This window comes from Haemorhous mexicanus, chromosome 3 (genome assembly GCF_027477595.1).
Source record: "Haemorhous mexicanus isolate bHaeMex1 chromosome 3, bHaeMex1.pri, whole genome shotgun sequence".
NCBI lineage: Eukaryota > Metazoa > Chordata > Aves > Passeriformes > Fringillidae > Haemorhous > Haemorhous mexicanus.
In genome coordinates, this window is record NC_082343.1 from 21,680,282 (window position 1) to 21,697,493 (window position 17,212).

Consider the following 17,212-nt stretch of genomic DNA (forward strand, 5'->3'; position numbering starts at 1 on the left):
AAAGAGACTATAACTTTTAAACATGTACTTTCAATCTGAAGGACCGCAGTAGGGATTTAAAATATGACTATTTAATTTTTAAAAATTACATAAATTAAGTGAACAGCCCATTAATGGGATGCCATCAGGATCACATGGCCAATTCAGTTCAAGTTATATTATCTTGCTGGCCGGATTTGAATAAGAATTAAGAAATTACTATTCAAAGTAGTATGGGACATTGATCCTCATTCACAATGAAATTCGTCACCATAACTACCTGGAATTCCACTGCTTTCACAGAGGTATTCCACTGAATCTTCTTTATGGAGCAGCCAGAAGGGAATTGTATTAGTTGGTGAAAAAAAGCCGCTAATTAGTTGTTCGGCCTTCACGTTAAGTCCTGTCTTGCAGAGGGCTTGGGGATAAGCAGCAGGATGTGTCTAGTGAACAGGAAGCCAGATCCAACAGACACTGAGCCCCTCCAGCTGGTCCATCCCTTGGCTAAAGGCCCACCTGGGGGATGATTTACCTGCCCCAGCGAGAGCACCTTGCCTCTTATTCACAGCTGGTGCTTCATATTTGAACTTGGCAAATCGAAACGTGGTTGAGTTAACCAAGCTGAGGGATGTCCTCTGTGGATGAATTGTTCCAAGTGCAGTATCTCCCAGAGTCTCTGTTAACAACAAAATTCACCATTTCATGCAACTGTCTAGTTCCTTTTCACAGTTTTGGAACCCCATTTGAAAACACCTAAAATACTACCTTAGTTCAGTGCTACATTGTGTTAAGAATAGGTAAAGAGTAAAACAAAAAGTGGCTACAAATGGTCAAGCCACTTGTGCTACACTTTAAACCAACAAAGTCAGCATTATTAGTCTTAACTGCATTGTTTAGTTTATAAATATTAATTTTGCTTTTTTTCTTGACTTCACTGCAGTGCATTTCAAGTCTAATTTCTGTGATAATTAAAATGGGAATATGAGAATCTTTGCACCACTTTTTTTTCTTGCTTCAGTTTAATTCCATTGACTTGTTGCTAATTTACACTGGCATAAATGCGAGACTACTGGGCTCAGCAGTTCAGCCTGTTGAGATCAAAACCTTTTAAAACCTTTCACTGACAGAGAACACTTGAAATGGCAGATGCTGAGTATTTGCATTGTTAATGGCTTTAAAAAATGTGATAGTTGTATATAAATACTAAAAGAGAAGTTATACATCCACATATCAGCTGAAATTAGCATTCTGAAATTTGCAGTCCACCAAAAGAATGGCAGTAGATGGTCATGAATATTTGTGTTGCTCACTGTTACCTGAAGATTCATAGTCTGGAAACTGCATCCGATGCAACACAGATGTGTTCCCTTGCAAATACTGCAAGTCTTTTCTGCCCCTGGGCTCTCCTCAGGTCACAAATTATGATCATAGGCACTTTTTCCCCATTTTGCTTATGATGAGTTTGTACCAACAGTCCATTTTAAATAATCACAAACAAAACATGAAGAGTATCTGTGTAATGAAGTTAAGCAATCTACCACTCACTGATGGTTACCTACATTTGTAAGAAATAAAACCACGCTTTTTTTTTTTCTGTTTTTTTACCATTCTGTAGCATTCTTGCATATCTCTTCATTGCCAGCATCTTACTGGAAATATAATGGGAAAGGGACATCTCACAGGTTTTACAGCTGTGGCTAAAAGCAGAAGAGCCTAAGAGGAAAGACTAGGCTAGTAAGATTTGAAGTCACATTTGTAGTCCCAGTTGAATCAGAGACACTTGTGGAGAAGCAGCTGGTGATGATCTGAAATTGACCAAAATTCTAAACATTTGATTTAGCTCATGTACTGATATTGGTCTTGAGTACCCTTTTTTATCAAATCACTATATTGAACTTAATTTTAGAATATTACTTGTTTATCAGTTTTTTTAATTTTGACATTATATTCCAAGCCAGCAGAAGGTAGTAGGTGAGGATGCCAGTGGGGCTGTGCTCTGTTTTCTTCAGATGACAGGGAGACAGGAAATTTGTACACTGAAAATTCAGAGTTTCCTGGTATAGCATAAATTACAGCCAAAGACTTAAAAAAACAAACTTATATTACCCATCTCTCTTGAAATCACTTGAGCTGTAAACATGAGGTAAAATGTTACTCAATGAGGGTCTGCAGTACAGTGAATTTCCAAATCTCATGCTTGCTGTACACTGGTGTTGTTATATGACTTCTGTGATGGGATGCTGATTTGGAAAACCAGGTGAAAATTCTCAGGAAAGAAGCAAATCAAGGATGATAATGTGGCATCTCACTATGGCCACAAGATAGAAATATTTTTTGTGTGACTACAAACGTTAAGTGAAAAAACTTAAATGCCTCATGAGCTGATCATCTGAAAGCAGCCTGGGTTGTTTTGGAGGGTTTTTTTTAAGGTTTTACTTAAGGATGTTCAAGTATTATTGTGTGCAATGTGGTAGTAACTACAGACTTCTGTCCCTTTTGTTCTAAGCAAAAAGCTGGTATGTATCCAAATGAGTTTCTACCAAATACCAAAGGAGTTTCTAGCAAATAATGACTTAGCTGAGACTGATTTTTCAAAGGAGGTTTTTTTGAAATCCCTATAGTTTGCTGTTCTGTTGTTTCTTTAAAGATTTCAGTTTTCATTGGAATTTGAATGGTCTCAACCTGTCTATGGAGTTTTGCTCATCTGGCCAAAGAAAAGAAACTCAGGGTTTTGTGTGGCTAATGGCAATTAACCAGCAAAATTTGGAGCTGATTTGTTGCAGGGTCAACAAAATCCATTTTACTTAAAAAATAGGAACACCTAAAACTAAAGTAGTAAAAAAAAAAACCAAAACAACCAAAACACCAAAAAGGGGACAAATTACTTCAGGCAGGTGTGTGTTGGGAGATTATACAAACAAGTTATTTAAAAGCTGGCTGGCAAGCCATCTGCCTGTGGGTCAGACCATTTGTTGATGGTGCTCTCCTTACCAGCCTCTCATTTTAGCTTTGCCTGTCTAAGGGAAATGAGGCTATATGACACCAGGATGGAAAACTTGCCTAGTCCCCCAGTTTACAAGGTTTCTGTTGCTTATGGATCAAGGGAATATTTGCCCTCAAAATGAGTACTTAAGCAAGTTGCGTGGTTTGGGTATTTTTGTTTTGCTTTTGTGGTTTGTGGGGTTTTTAAAATTCCTTTGAAAACACAGAGGCACAATTTTTGTGTAAGACAATGGCCGTTTGATCAGAGACCCTGTTGCAGTGCTGTTCTTTGAAAAATGTGTTGTGAGTGGCTCTGGTTTTTGTTTTCCATTTACTGCCAACCTGTGTTGGATCACATAGCTCTGGAGAAAAAAAAAAAAGGTGTATTTTAATTCAGACTTTGCTTGGCATTTAAACCTCTTCTGTTTTGACTTTCAGTTTGAGGTAGTCCTTAGACACATGCTTAGGCTGAGCTTGCTAGGTGGGTGCACAAGGCTGTGCTCATCTTTAAAGCTGCTCAGCTCAAGCTGAAGCAAGTGTTGCCTGAGCTCATAGCGCTCTCTTGCAATGGTTTTGGGTGGGAAGGAATCTGTGCCACAGAGGTACTTGACCCTCCTTCCCAACTTACCTCTCACTTGCTTAGTTGTAGAGGATTTGCTGCTGGGCCCCCCTTTGCTGCCCAGTGAAGCCTGTGGCAGGGCTCACTGGTGGTGGGTGGGGTGTCACTGCAGGGGGAAGGAAGGACCTGTAGTGAAAGAGAGATGGTGCCTTTCCTCTGCTGGGGCCGCAGGAACGCGGCAGTGTGGCCCCAGCTGTTCTTTTTAAACAGCTTTATTTGTATTTTCCTTCCTCCCGTAGAGTAAGCTGACCAGATTTGCAGTTTATAAAACTGGGACAGCCTAGCAGGGGATAGGGCTGTCCACACACCATCTTCAGGGGATAATGATATCTGTCAGGGAATGGCTGTGATGACAATTGCAGAGAAAGTTGAATTGCTGTGTGCATGTGCCCACACAGTAAACAGTTCCCTTAAAGAGAGAAGGAAAGGGAAGTCTCCCAAACTGGGTGCTGCCTTGTGCTGAACTCTGGACAATGTGCTCCTGTAAACTCTTCACCTCAGTATTGTTTACAGAGAAGGAGAGCTGCAAGAATTGGTTTAAATAAATAAACAGCACTCACAAGGATCCTTTCAAGCTCCAGGTTTGCAGCTAGAAGTAAAATATTGTGGATAACAAAAAGAAATTGCTCTCCCGCGAGCAGTGTTTTTCTTCTTGCGCTCTGGCTCTCTCTTTGGACCAGGCTCCCAAGCGTGACTCCTCCTAGTTCTTGATTTCTTCTGTCTCTGCTGGTCCCACAGATCTGGGGTTACTTGATGCTGGGGGCACGCCTCTGGGGCTGCCTGTTTGGATGTGGCTCTTCCCAAGGGAGTGAAGTGAGGGAGGGCAGAGCTGTGTTACTGTGGGTGTTTGAGGGTTTGTTAATGTAGCTGTTGGATGAGCAGTGACTGCTGTACAAAACCTTCTGCTGGTTTGTCCCCTCACCGGGGGTTTTCAGAGGGAAAGATTTCTTTCCCTGTATATTTTTAAGTGATGTATAGGAAAATTAAAAAAAACCCAAAAAACCACCACAGTTTGAAACAATCTTTGTTCCTTGTGTTCTGTTGAGGCCTTGAGGGCAAAGGAGAGCAAACAGCCTCAAGCCTGCTCAGCTGTGTGAATACAAGTGTGTTTAGAAACCCAGAGGTTCAACATAACCCTATTTACTTGTTGCTCATGGGACAGCTGATGCTCTGTTCCCCTACCTGTTTTGCAGTGCTCCCATGGGCATTCAAAGTAAGAATTGCAAACTTGTGCAGATAGAAAGGAAGACTGGATTGCCTGGGGAAGACTATAACAGCATGGCTGTCAGTTTTTCACATTTCCTCAGTCTTTAAAGTTGTGAGTTTGGTCCTGTGTCTTTCGTCTGCAGAAGTGGTGTATGCACGTGTGCATCATACATACGTGTGTGTACATGTATACTTCTCTGGCAGCCACCCAGACCTGAATACTTGCCTTTCAAAGTGCTTTCCAGTCTCTGAACTGAAGCAGAGATACCCAATAATATTCTTCTATTTGGTCACTATTAGTGGGTATTACCACATACCCCTGGTGCTCTTACAAACCAAGCCATTTGGATTTTTCCATCACAACTGATGTTTTAAATAGTCAATACAGAAAAATCTCAGCTGTGGTATATCTTGGAGTGTGTCACTAGGAGTTAGATGACTTAATCAGTATGTTTTAAACAAATCTTTGAAAGAAATAGGAGAGGCACAAGAAATTAGAGTCGGGAATGTATTTTTCTTTTAATGTGGTGATAGGACCAAATTGAAATGAGGAAAAACTGGGACTGTAAGTCATGTTTTACAGAAGACACTGAACTGATAAAAGCAGGAGGAAGATTGTATTTGTTAAAAGCCTTTGGTATCTTGAAAGTGATATACATCATTCCATTTCTCAGCTTTCACTCTTGTCTAAACAATTTAAAGACAAAAACGAGACCATCTATTTTGTGTATACATGTGGTTATCTATTTAGCCATACACATCAGAGTGTGCACATCTATATATACCCCATAGGGCTGCTTTTAGAATGCTTCTCAGTGATTTTTTTCCTCCTCAACTCCTGGATTTCAGTGTTTTACCCCCTACTTAAAAAAAACCAAGAGATTAAGCAGGACCCATTATTTTGACATCAAATGCAAGCCCTAAACCGTTGCTAGGATACAGGATGTGGCACTACAATATTGCTGTGGTGTAAGGTTATATTGTCTTAAGTGTGGGGGGCAGGCCATATTATAAATCTCAGGGAGTTGATAGAAGAGATAACGATTGCTGCTCTTACTCTGTAATTAAAAGGAAGGGAATGTGTACAAAACAATTTGGTCATATACTCCTTTTTTATTTGGACAGTAAGTGAAGCACTATCAATAAGCAATTTCATTACAGTCTGTATGGGTTTTGTCTACTTTCATTTTCTATCTGCATTAATTTAGAGTAACTCTTTGGGTTTGTTATTGATTGACACCAGTGTAGGCAATGCTAAAGTTCAGCTTTGATGTCAGACCTGTTAATTTTCTTGCTTTATTTTTCTTTTGTGAATAAATTAATGGAAACTTATCTTCTGATTTCAGAAGTATTAATTCAGGTCTGCTTTCTTACACTTTCTGTGGGGCTCAAATTAGCTGCAAAGTTGGTATGTTATGGGGTGAAATAAAGTGTTTTTGTTGTAGACTTGAGGGGGTCATATAATTGTTTGGGATGTCACATCTAAATTGGATCAGACATAGTGTCTAAGTGAGTCAAATCTAGTGTCTGTGTGACCATGCAAAGAGAAGCGGATGTTTTTATTACCTGTAATTTGTTTTGTCTTTTTAGGATGGAAAAAAAAAATATCCAAACCTCAAACATACAAAATGGCCCCCCCCAGGCCTCTCCAAATGCAGCAAAACAGAGATTCTGTTCTTTTATTGTTTCTCTTAAGTGCAAGTGAGTTGTGTTGAGGAACGGCACTGGTTGATATGCAGCCCCTGCACGCAGTTGGCACTCGCAGAGCAGCTGGCTGATGCAGAGTGAAAGCCTGCACTCTGCTGTAGAGCTGGAGGCTCTATCACTGAGGAGAAATAAAGACCTCTGCCTACATGGGTGGCACTCAGGGGCAGCTGCAGGTGGAATGTGAACACAGCCACCTCCTGGACAGGTTGTCCACTAAGTGTACAGTGTGCCAGATAAGCACAGCAGCTTCCTCACCCATGAAAATTAGGGATTTTCACAGATGAGGATGCTGCCAGTGACTCTTGGCTTCCTCACTGCTGGAGACAGATCATAGGCTGTGCTCCGTGGGTCTCAACCCAGATACAAAAAGACCTTTCAATGCACTTAATGCGAGTGTGTTTGTCCTTATCACAAATGCCAGTCTAGGGGACGTGGCAGCTGACACCTCAGAAAAGTGAAGTTGGGGATGGACGATTTGTAAATGTGTTCATTGGGGCCAAAATAACACATGTTTGGATGGAGCACAACTGTGGACCAAACCGGTGCTAGGAAAGAGGTTACTGCCTTCTCAGAGAGGTAATGTGAGCTTTCCCACTCTTGAAATGCAGTGAGTGAAGCTGCTGGGGGTGGTGAGGCTGTGCTGAGACCACTGGTCAAAGCAGAGGGCAGCACTACCTCAGAGCAGCAGCATTGCTTCCAGCTGGTTTCTCTGTCCCTGCTCCTGCAGCCATTGAGGTGCATCCTCTTTGGGAAGCACAACAGGTGTAAGAGGCAAGGACCACATGCTCCATGCTTCTGTAGCCCAACCTGCCTGTTAATGGCTAAGATGCTATTCCATAGCAAATATCCAGCCCCCTGACTGACAGAGAGCAGATTAGCAATTATTTTAGGGTCATTTTAGTCGAACAATTAAATACCTCCATACCTGTTTAATCACACCTGTGTAAATATCAAATTAATTCTTGTGAAATCTCTTTTAAGATGTTAGCTTTGTCTTCCCAATTTCATGCATAAAGACACGTAGGTTCACACCTTGGCTAACAGACATCTGAAAAATCAGATTTTGGTGTCAGGGGCTTACTAATTCCCTGTTTTCAGGACACTGGTTTTGAAGTCCAACTATGAACTTAACCAAAATGAAGTTAGAGGTGCAATAATAGAAGTGGAAAACAGTCCACATATTTCGGCTAAAAAGCCTCTCCAAGGTCAAAAAGAGAACCAGTAGCAGAGCCAGGAATAGAATTGTTATCTCCCAGGCCTTTTTCTTTTGTTTCTGTCCCAAAAGACACTATGAAAGGTACAATATCCATTTGACAAATGGCACAGTTATGTGATGAATTGCATTTTTAATGCACATTTTATGGCTTCTTTTGGCCACTTCCTACTAATCTGTCTTTCCTGGGGTATGTTCTTAACACTCCACAGCTCTCAGTGGCTATTAGACAACAACACAAAAATGTTCTTCTCTCCCAAAAGTAGAATTTACCACAACTTCTCTGGTCTGCAGCAGGGGCCTTGAAATATCCCAGCCTGCTCAGGTGACAGGTTTAAGGCCTGATTGCCTTCAGCCTAAGGGAGTAAGAAGTAAGATGTATATAGCAAAGTGGAGATGGGAATTCCTAGTTTCTCCTTAAAAATATAAATTCCTTCTCTTTCTGCATGTTTATAAGGTCTGGTATTTATACATAGTTTTGTGATTCAGTACTAAATGTAATCTGGACTTTTTTTCATCAGTTTGTATCCTTCAGCCAAAGTGTTGCCTCTCATTACTCCTGTCAAATCTGTAGCAATCAGCAGGTTACCAATTGCTTCTTAACTTCATGTATATAACGTTCCACGTATATGCATGCACACACTGAGCTACCAGGAACATGAATATTCAGAATATAAAATGGCTATTTACTGTGATTCTAGCTTCTTGGATTTCTTGAGGTAAATATGAATGTACTGTGTTGCAGAATAAAGTGACTGGACTGGGGCCCAAGTTGCTGGGACATGTATGGGCTGGTGCAGAGGAAGAGCCTCCAGTCAGGACAGCTGGCTGAACAAAAACCAAGTGGTTACCTTCATTCTAAATTAACACTCTGAATGCACCTAATTTGCAGCAAACCTGATGACCCTTTTTGTTCTCCATCTTTCTCCCTCGAAGACTGGGAGAAATAAACTTGTTACCACATCAGCTTTATCCTCCCGCCTTTGGCATTTCATATTGTGTTTCAGAAAACATGAACCATGAAAAAAAAATCTTGTTGATTTTTAAATATGAAACTATGTGGACAATATTATTGCATTTCTTGAAATGTGTCCAGAATTCAAACCTGGAGGCAATAGACGTTTGAGAGTGAAATCGGCCCCAGCCAGTTAATAAATTCTGAGCAGAGATGCATAAATCAGCGAGAGTATTTCAGACTTTTTTTTTTTTTTCCAAAGGGTGGGCATGGGAGCGGGAAACGTCTTTGGAGAATTGTTTTCTATCAGTTCAGAAAATAGAGAAAAGAATTCAGCAATACCCAGTGCTGGTTAGCAGATTGTCATTTTTGGGTTTGATGTTCCTGGGTTTAATTGTCTTTCATGTGAACAATGGCAGGAGCTCTCTAGTGTGCCATGCGAGCATGATAAAAGGGGGCCGTTCTTGCATAGCAATGCCTTTTTTTTATTATTAGCGTAAAAAATTAGCAAGCTGGAAGTCGTTAGAAGGAGTTCCATTGGCATTAATTGTAATGCAGCCTGAATTTGTTTGCAGACCAGTGCGGCAAGACAATAGCAGCGGGGGAAAAAAGCAATATTAATAGCCTTTTACTTATTGTATCATTTTAGTGAGCCTTAATAAGGTGTCTGCTGTCAACTGGAATTTATTAAAATAAAAAAGAGACGTGGTAGTTGATGTATTGCAGTAAGTATGGATGAGAGCTCAACTTGATTAATGTATGAGTTGGCTTTTTAAGGCATTTTAAAAAGGCTTCTTAACGGGGTCTTAAGAGACTGGCACAAGCCCACTGTAAACTACCTCATTGCAGTTGGAAAACAGCCTGACAGCTGCTGATGTCTCCTGTGGCTTTGCTTTTTTTTCTGATCAGAGAAAACTGAAGTAATATAGTCCTCGTCAATAATTGCAGTGCTTAAAAATCTTATAAAGGGATTTCTATTCTTCCCTCCGGAGATAACTTTTCAAAGGTTAAATTAGTTTTACTTGTGTGTACTTCAAATATCTCGGCTCCCAATAAGGATCAAGTTTTGTTTTAAATAAACTGCTCGTTTGTGTGCTGCATTGGATTAGCACCTTGCTGAATACCCTGTCTTTCAGCGTGAGATGGACACTACAAAGCACTCGTTTTAAGTCTAGCTGGAGTCTCCCAAAAATCCTCAAAATATCGACTCACTTGGGCTAGTTCAGAGAGGGGCCTTGTCTTCTGTTATTCTTAGTGGTGAACACCTGAATTTATCAGCTTTGCTGTGCCGTGTTACTACTCAACTCTAAGTAGTGGAGGGAAATGGGAATTAGAGACCCAGCTATCTTTTTCACTTCAGTGTGATTTCAAGAAGGTGTCAGCCTAAAATATTTTGTGTAGGTGGTTCTCGCCCTGCCAAAATGCCAAAGCATATGTGATAACAGGAAGACCCTAACATATGAGGAGGCTGGTTTATGTGGATTTTGAGGAAACAGTTTTGTGGAAGCATGGCTTGTGAAACAATAGTATTTCTGTAAATACACTTTGTCTTTTTCCTTTACCCACCTGTCTTGTCCTGGATCAAAACCCCAAGTGTTTGACACGCTGCATGGAGAGGTCACTTGTGCTTGCTTTGTGTTGCTCTTGTATTTGCCAGGTAGTCTGTGGACATGCAGACAAATGCCTTGTGAAGAACAGATGGAGGTGTCCCCTACAGAAATTGTTCAGTTAGTCTGAATTTATATGTTCCATATTTTCAGCTGGGGTCGCCATGAGCCTAAGGGATATGGTGAAGTGACAGTGTCTAATTCTGTTAAACATTTCCAGATTTGTGGCCTAAGATAAGCTGGTTAGACTAATCAAGGTTCTTCTTTCCATACCGTTGTCTCCATAAGTGCTGCAAATGTCATCCAAGTAGATATCAAAGTCAAAGGGAGGGAAACAGACTCTTAATTTGTTACAGTGCCATGTTGTCCTTCCTGATAGTTCTGGGCCTTTCCCAGAGGAAGTGCTCATGCTTCATTAAGGATGTAAGCTTTATTAGGATAGACGTCATCAGGTTCAAGTGTTAGGAAAAGTCGCTGCTTGTTAACAAAGGCCGTGGCCTTGGGTAATGCAACTGTTCTCCTTACTGAAGGCTGTAAGCCAGTGTGGGTGATACTGTTCTCCTTGTATTTTTTTTCTTTTTAAAAACATCCTGATCCTGCTTGGACATCTTGTGTGATGCAATTCTCCTTTTCCAAAGGCTAGAAAGGAGAGCTCGAGTCCTCTGTTTTCAGTAAATTCAATCACTCACCAGAGAAAAAGTCTACCTGAAATTATTTCAGAAATCTGTGTGAACCTTACAGTCAGTTAATCCACAGCCTGCCATATTATAACAAATACTATTTCCTTTAAGATTTCTTCTTTGGGTTTCAAATAGAAGTAGTGCAGCAGCACAGCATATGCACTGGCAAGATTTTTTGCCTTTTTTTTTTCTGGCAGGATTGCTATTAAATGAAATTATTATATGGCTCATATAAATATGAGGTTCCGTTTCTTTTTACATTAGAATTGTGAACTTCTACTTCTTTCTATGCAGGCCCTCTTCTGCATGGGAGATGGAACTGTGGTGTGATATTTCCTGATGTTTTTTCCTGTCGCCTTTATTTTATCCAACAACACTTCCTTCTCTAGTAGCTGTTAGGTAAAACCTTTCTTCTGTTCTCTGTTAGCAGCTGAGAAGAAACTTGAATGGATTGACAATGATACAGCATTGCATTAATTGCAGTTCCTGCTTCTTCTTTAGCCCATTGGCCTCTCATGTTCAAAGCAACACTACAGTAGCTCCAATATGGCATTGAGGATAATATTTAAATTTAGGCATCTTAGATATTTACTCTTCTGGTTACACCACTGTGGCAGATACTGCAGTGGTCCAACATATCTCTGTGATTTGTGAAAAAAACAAACAAACAAACCTGCTATCCTAATGATTTCTTTATTTAGACTAACTCACAGTTTACATAATAATTCACTCCAAGGTATAATTCACCTTGAGTAATTTTCTCCTCATCCCCTCCTCACCTTAATTTTTAGGCATGGACTTTTTGAAATCTGTTCCTGAATATACTCAAAGGTTGCAAGCACTTGAAAGCTAAGTGAGGATTCTGATCAAAATTTTACAAATGGTTTCCATTTTATTAAGGAGTCAGATTGAAGACCATTAATAAAATGGAAACTCTTCAGCTTAATCTAACCTTGATATATTTCCAGCCTAATGCATCTGCTTATAGCCCTGTCACCGCTGGATCTGAGCACTGAGAGCATTGTTGAATACATTTTCATACCTTTGCATTTTTTCCCCCCCATCCCAAGATAGGCCAGTTCTCCACTGTTCCAGGCATCTTTCTTTCTCCCCCTGACTCTGGCTGTGATTAGAAGAGCAGTGCCAGCCTTTATTTGATACCCTGTTTGCTGCTAAGTGTATAGTTTGTGTGGTGGAAGAGGAGTGCAGAAGGGACATGGAACTTGTCGCAGGTGTTGGAGGTGTGCAGGAACAGGTCCCACATTCCTTAGCTGCTTGCACAGAAACTTGTGCTACTGAGCAACTCCATAGGACAGCCCCATCCAAACAGCCAGCAGTGACCAAGCAGGTTTCTGCAAGCCTGACACTCATTTCACAGAATTCACGATGCCCACCACCTTTGTCTCTGCTGAAGCTTCTGCTTTACCATGATATTGATGTGGGGCCTTGTGTATGCTGGCCACCCAAAAATTCAGCTTTCCCAGTTGATGTAGAGAGGGGACCTCAACTTCTTGGGCTGCAGGTCAGCTGCAAATCTGAATGAATGGATTTATCGCTGAATTGTGAGTCATCTCTGAGTGACAACTACCACACAACTACAAGATACTGATTCAGTGTTTGGTGGTGAAGGCAAATTTGCTTGCACTTGCAGTTTTTGACGTGTGTGCCTAAAAAAGCCCCATTCCCTCTTTTGCTCAGGTACCCTTTCAAAGCCCAGTGCAAAGTCCTTTCAGTGGCACCGAAAGAGGACTCATCTCTCACCGCATCAGAGCACAAATCTCAGATTCCCTCTCCTGAAAGTGGCCTCTAGTTATTCCCCGAGTAAAATAGAGACGCTCTCTGCCAGACGTACACGGAGACTAGGTGTCTGTGCTGACACATCAATACAAAGAACTGTTATCAGAGGAAAATTTCTCCTTCTAAACCAGGGCTTAAACTAATATGAACAGACATATAAAGGCCCTGGTGGGTGACCTTTCTTCACAGGAGAATATGTCTGCTCAGGGATTTCTTAGTTCATGTTAATTGATGGCCTGATGGGATTGATTAACTAATTGATTCACTGTGGTTTGTGATTTAACACAAAGATTGGCCTAGGGTAATCTTCAAAAGTTTTCAATATGGAAAAGATATTTGGAAAAATCTGGCAGTGGCAATGAGTCTGAGCTCAACTCTGGTATCTTGTGTTGGGTGAATCCCATCACTGAGGGTGTAATACTTGGCATGAGGGATGCTGTATAGGCTGGGTTTAGAGCAAAGCAAGCAGAGGAGAGGAGTGAATTTACAGCACCTTTGTTAACCTGTATTCATTCCATATACTCCTGCTTCAAGTGCATGTTAATAATTCCAGTGGGTGGAGTACCCATCATCTCTTACACTTTTGCAGGCAGAGGGAGAGGGAGTGGAGTACCCATCCTCTCTCTTACCTTTTGCAGACAGGGTGTGTGCTTAAAACCATTGTCCTTTCCCCTCTTTCTGCAAGAGTGGGCTCCTAAGCCTTATTCTCTGTGTGCTTCTGTTCCCCCTTCACCACCATATGTAGATACTCACAGAATTTTTACCATGGAGGTGCAGGGAGAAGCAGAAAAATCTCCTCAGGAGAGCAGCCTTGCAGCAGAGAGTAGCCTTGGTGCTGTGGCTCAGATGTGCCTCTGCCTCCTGGTGAAAAGTGCCCTTTTGTGTGAGGCACCAGAACCAAAATTCAGGTCTGTATGATAATTTTAAGAGCACGCTCCCAAGCACCTGGTGGCTGTAGTTGGAATGGTATTCCTCTTGCCTATATAAACTTGTTTCAAAGAAATCATGCTGTAGACACACAGTGAGGGCGCAGTAGACTTTCTGATCATGCTCTGGGTGTTTCTTGGTGCTTAGGAGACTTGGGAAAAAAAATAAATATATGTATTTCCTATTAACCTGTTTTGAAAATAGTCTTCCCATATCAAAGCTTGTTTAAAAAGCAGATTGCATTTGATAGCAGTAGCTAAACTGCAGTAAGAAGCAGCCTTTTGATCTGTTGCAAATAAACTCTTCTGCAGATAAATACGTTACAAGTGTATTTTTGTTCATTTGCTATCAAATTTAATAACAACCAGTGGAATTGAGTTCAATGAAAATGGGTTCATATCAGATTTTGAATACATACTTTTAAATATTAAAAGATAATGATTTGTATGGCATTGTTATATAATGCATTTCTTGTCTTCTCTTGTGTGCATGTGACAAATTCCAGTCGATAAGCCCAGGACTCTGGAGTCAGTTGTCTGGCTAGTTATTAAGATTAAGATAAGTGCTGAGAAGGGAAAGATACAGCACATTGTACTGCCCTGCTGGGACGGGGCCACCTCAGATTCCAAGTGTAAGCAATGCATTAATTCTCCCTGGCTTATTTCAAACCCGAGGTGTACACTGTAAATATTTGGGAAATATGATGGAAAGAGTGTGGAAAGACTTTTCTTTTTTTTTTTTTTAATCCATTAAATGTTATTAATAAAAAGTGAACCTTACCTCCCCCTTGGGTCCTAATCATTATGCATCTGTAAAAACCCAAGACTAATTTTTGTTAATTACTTATGAAAAGTAACTTTTTTCTCCTTACCCAAGCTGTAAAAAAGCAGACAGACATTTGGACAGCATTATCACGAGTCACTTCATGCTGGATATGCCACAACAATAACAACATAATTAATGCTCACACAGCAGATCTCAATTAGGGTTTGGGGAGGAGAAGGGGGGGCAATAGGACTGGAAGGTCTGAACTGAAAAATGCTGAAGCTAATGTAAAGTTTCCTTATGACTTCAGTAAACTTTGAATCAGCTCCAAGATGAATGCTAGTGAGATCAGGGCTTTCTGAGCATGTTGGAGCTGTTATTGCTGGTGTCTCTGCAGGGGAGCCCTCAGGATATCACTGTGCCTCTGCCAAAGGGGAGAGGGAGAAAGTTTTCTGTTATTCCAAAATATTAATGAGATATTAAAAACAAGACAAATTTCCTGAAGTTCCGTTGTTATTTGTCACTAACTTAAATACAAGCTTTGCTACAAATTGGTCATCAATGCCTTCAAGGCAGTAAAGTTTAACTTGTCTGTAAGATTGCTGGGAGGAGTGACAGAAAGCAGTAATTTAGAAAGTGTATTGAAGCTGTGTGCAGTGTAATGTAGACCACTGGGTAGCAATTGGTTTTTGTTAATGAATTTAAAACTGGATGTATGGAAGTGGTTATATGAAATGTATATGCTGCTAAACAGCTAACTAGTCCTTGGGGTCTGCGTTGTCATTATCTGTATGTAAATCATTTCAGCCAGCACCGTCTAATGAGTCAAAAGCTGCTCTGAAGCTGTAGCTGAGATTTGCAAGACACCTTTTGAAAAACCTTATGCCCTGTTTCAACGTGTGGCCTTACAAGGAAACCATGTCTGTGCTCCGAATAATCGTGTCTTATGTGGAGACAGTTTATAGGTTTTTTTGTGTTTCAGAGGGTTTATTTCTGAACTCTAGGAATATCCCATGTTAATGGAGATGGGAAATTAAGGAACATTCAAAACCATTTAAGAGAAAGAAGGAGCACAGCTGAAAGGTCCCCAGTGACCCTTCCTAAATCTTACAGTTCTTACGTGGTGGGAAATAGATTTAAAAATAAAATAAAATAGTTAACTGCAAAAGACTATCTGACTAAACCATGCAAGCTGCTTTTTCCTGAGCATCAGAAACTTCTGTTATTGAATTAGAAGCTGTCTCTTTCCCTCATATGCTTGTTAAATCATTGTGCTTCCTTAGCTCCCCTAAGGTATATGCTACAATTTCCTCTTAACCAGCAATGAAGATAAATAGCTCCAGTATCTTTGCTGTTTACAGTTATCTTAAGCAAAACTAAAATTAAAGCAGAATTGCTGCAGCATCACAGTTTCTTTACAGAATCTTGAGTATAAAACAAAATGTTGGAATACCTCAGGATATATAATACATGAGAATTAAAGTATACATGTGTACATAGATTTGCAACTAATCATTAATAAGACTTCATAAAAGTAATTAAACCAATATCTGAGCCTGATGTGCTGTAACCAGATAAATGAAATGTACGGAACGGACTGGAATATTTGGAATACCACGCTCTGTTTCTCACCTCTTTTTTCACAGCATGGGCATTATATCATGGTTGTGTACATTCCAGTTAGCTGCGAGTGAGAAATCACCGCCGAGGTCGCTGAAATGTCAGTGCCACAGAGGACAGAAATGGATGGAGTTCCCCGTTAAAACTCCAATTATCAAAACCCAGATGATCCAGTAGGAAAATGCATGTGTCCTATATGCTCTGTACTGCGGTCTAACAGAGACACTGCCTGGCTGAAAAGCCATACAAGCAAACCTGTGCCATAACCTATTTCAGATGTTAAAACACTGACTGAATTTAGTCTCTGGCACACAAATACAGCTTTATGCTGTATATTCTCTCAATACTCTTGAAAGTGGCTGTGTGGTTTTTAAGCTCTTTAGCTGAACCCTGTATGGTCTGAAATACCCAGGTAGTTAGCATTCCTGCCAGTTTGATATGATGGAGACCTTTACTTGAACTGACCTCAGAAGGAATAGAAGACTAATTGAGGCAGCCCTAGTTCTAGCTCTCTAGAGGTGCAAAACTGCAAATGGTATCTGGTGCATGCATAAAAAGGTTTACATGGTGGAAGAGGGATATAGGAAGGCAAAGACAGACTTTTCTTTCTCCATGTCTCAGCAGCCTATTTCCCCTTACCCCTGAAGCTTCAAGAAAAAAAATTTCCCATCTTAATGTCATAGCATGGTAAAATAATAAGCAAAATAAAAGATTTAAAAAAAAAAAAGGAAGTGCACCCAAACAATCCAGAAGGTGAAATTAGGACAGTATTTGGGTGCCTGAGGGCTGTAATTAAAACTATCTAGATAAAAAAGAGATATTCTGCCTCAGATTTATGCTCTGAGAATAAGAAGAAAAAGGCTGAAAGTGAAACACAGCAAAAGAAATCAGTAATTCCGATGTATTCAACTCGCCCATCAGAAGAAATGGCATTAATTCAGGTACCCAATTACTGTAATGTGGTTCAGAGCACCTCAATAGGTGTTTCAATCTCAAGCCAGGACTAACATTTGTAATCCTTTAAATGCACTTAAGAAATTGATGTTACAGCCCCACAATCTGTTAGGGGCCTTGCTTCCTGGCTGATTGCAAAGTATCCCACCATTAATTGGATCATCAGAATGTGATCCGCGTTCTGGTCCCCGGATTATGTAA

At 40.4% G+C, this 17,212-nt stretch overlaps 1 protein-coding gene across 16 annotated transcripts in view; it reads left to right on the forward strand.

Annotated features, from left to right (window-relative positions):
• The window catches only part of ESRRG (estrogen related receptor gamma), a 372,225-nt gene that overhangs the window by 118,790 nt on the left and 236,223 nt on the right, over window positions 1-17,212 (forward strand). The window lies entirely within an intron of this gene.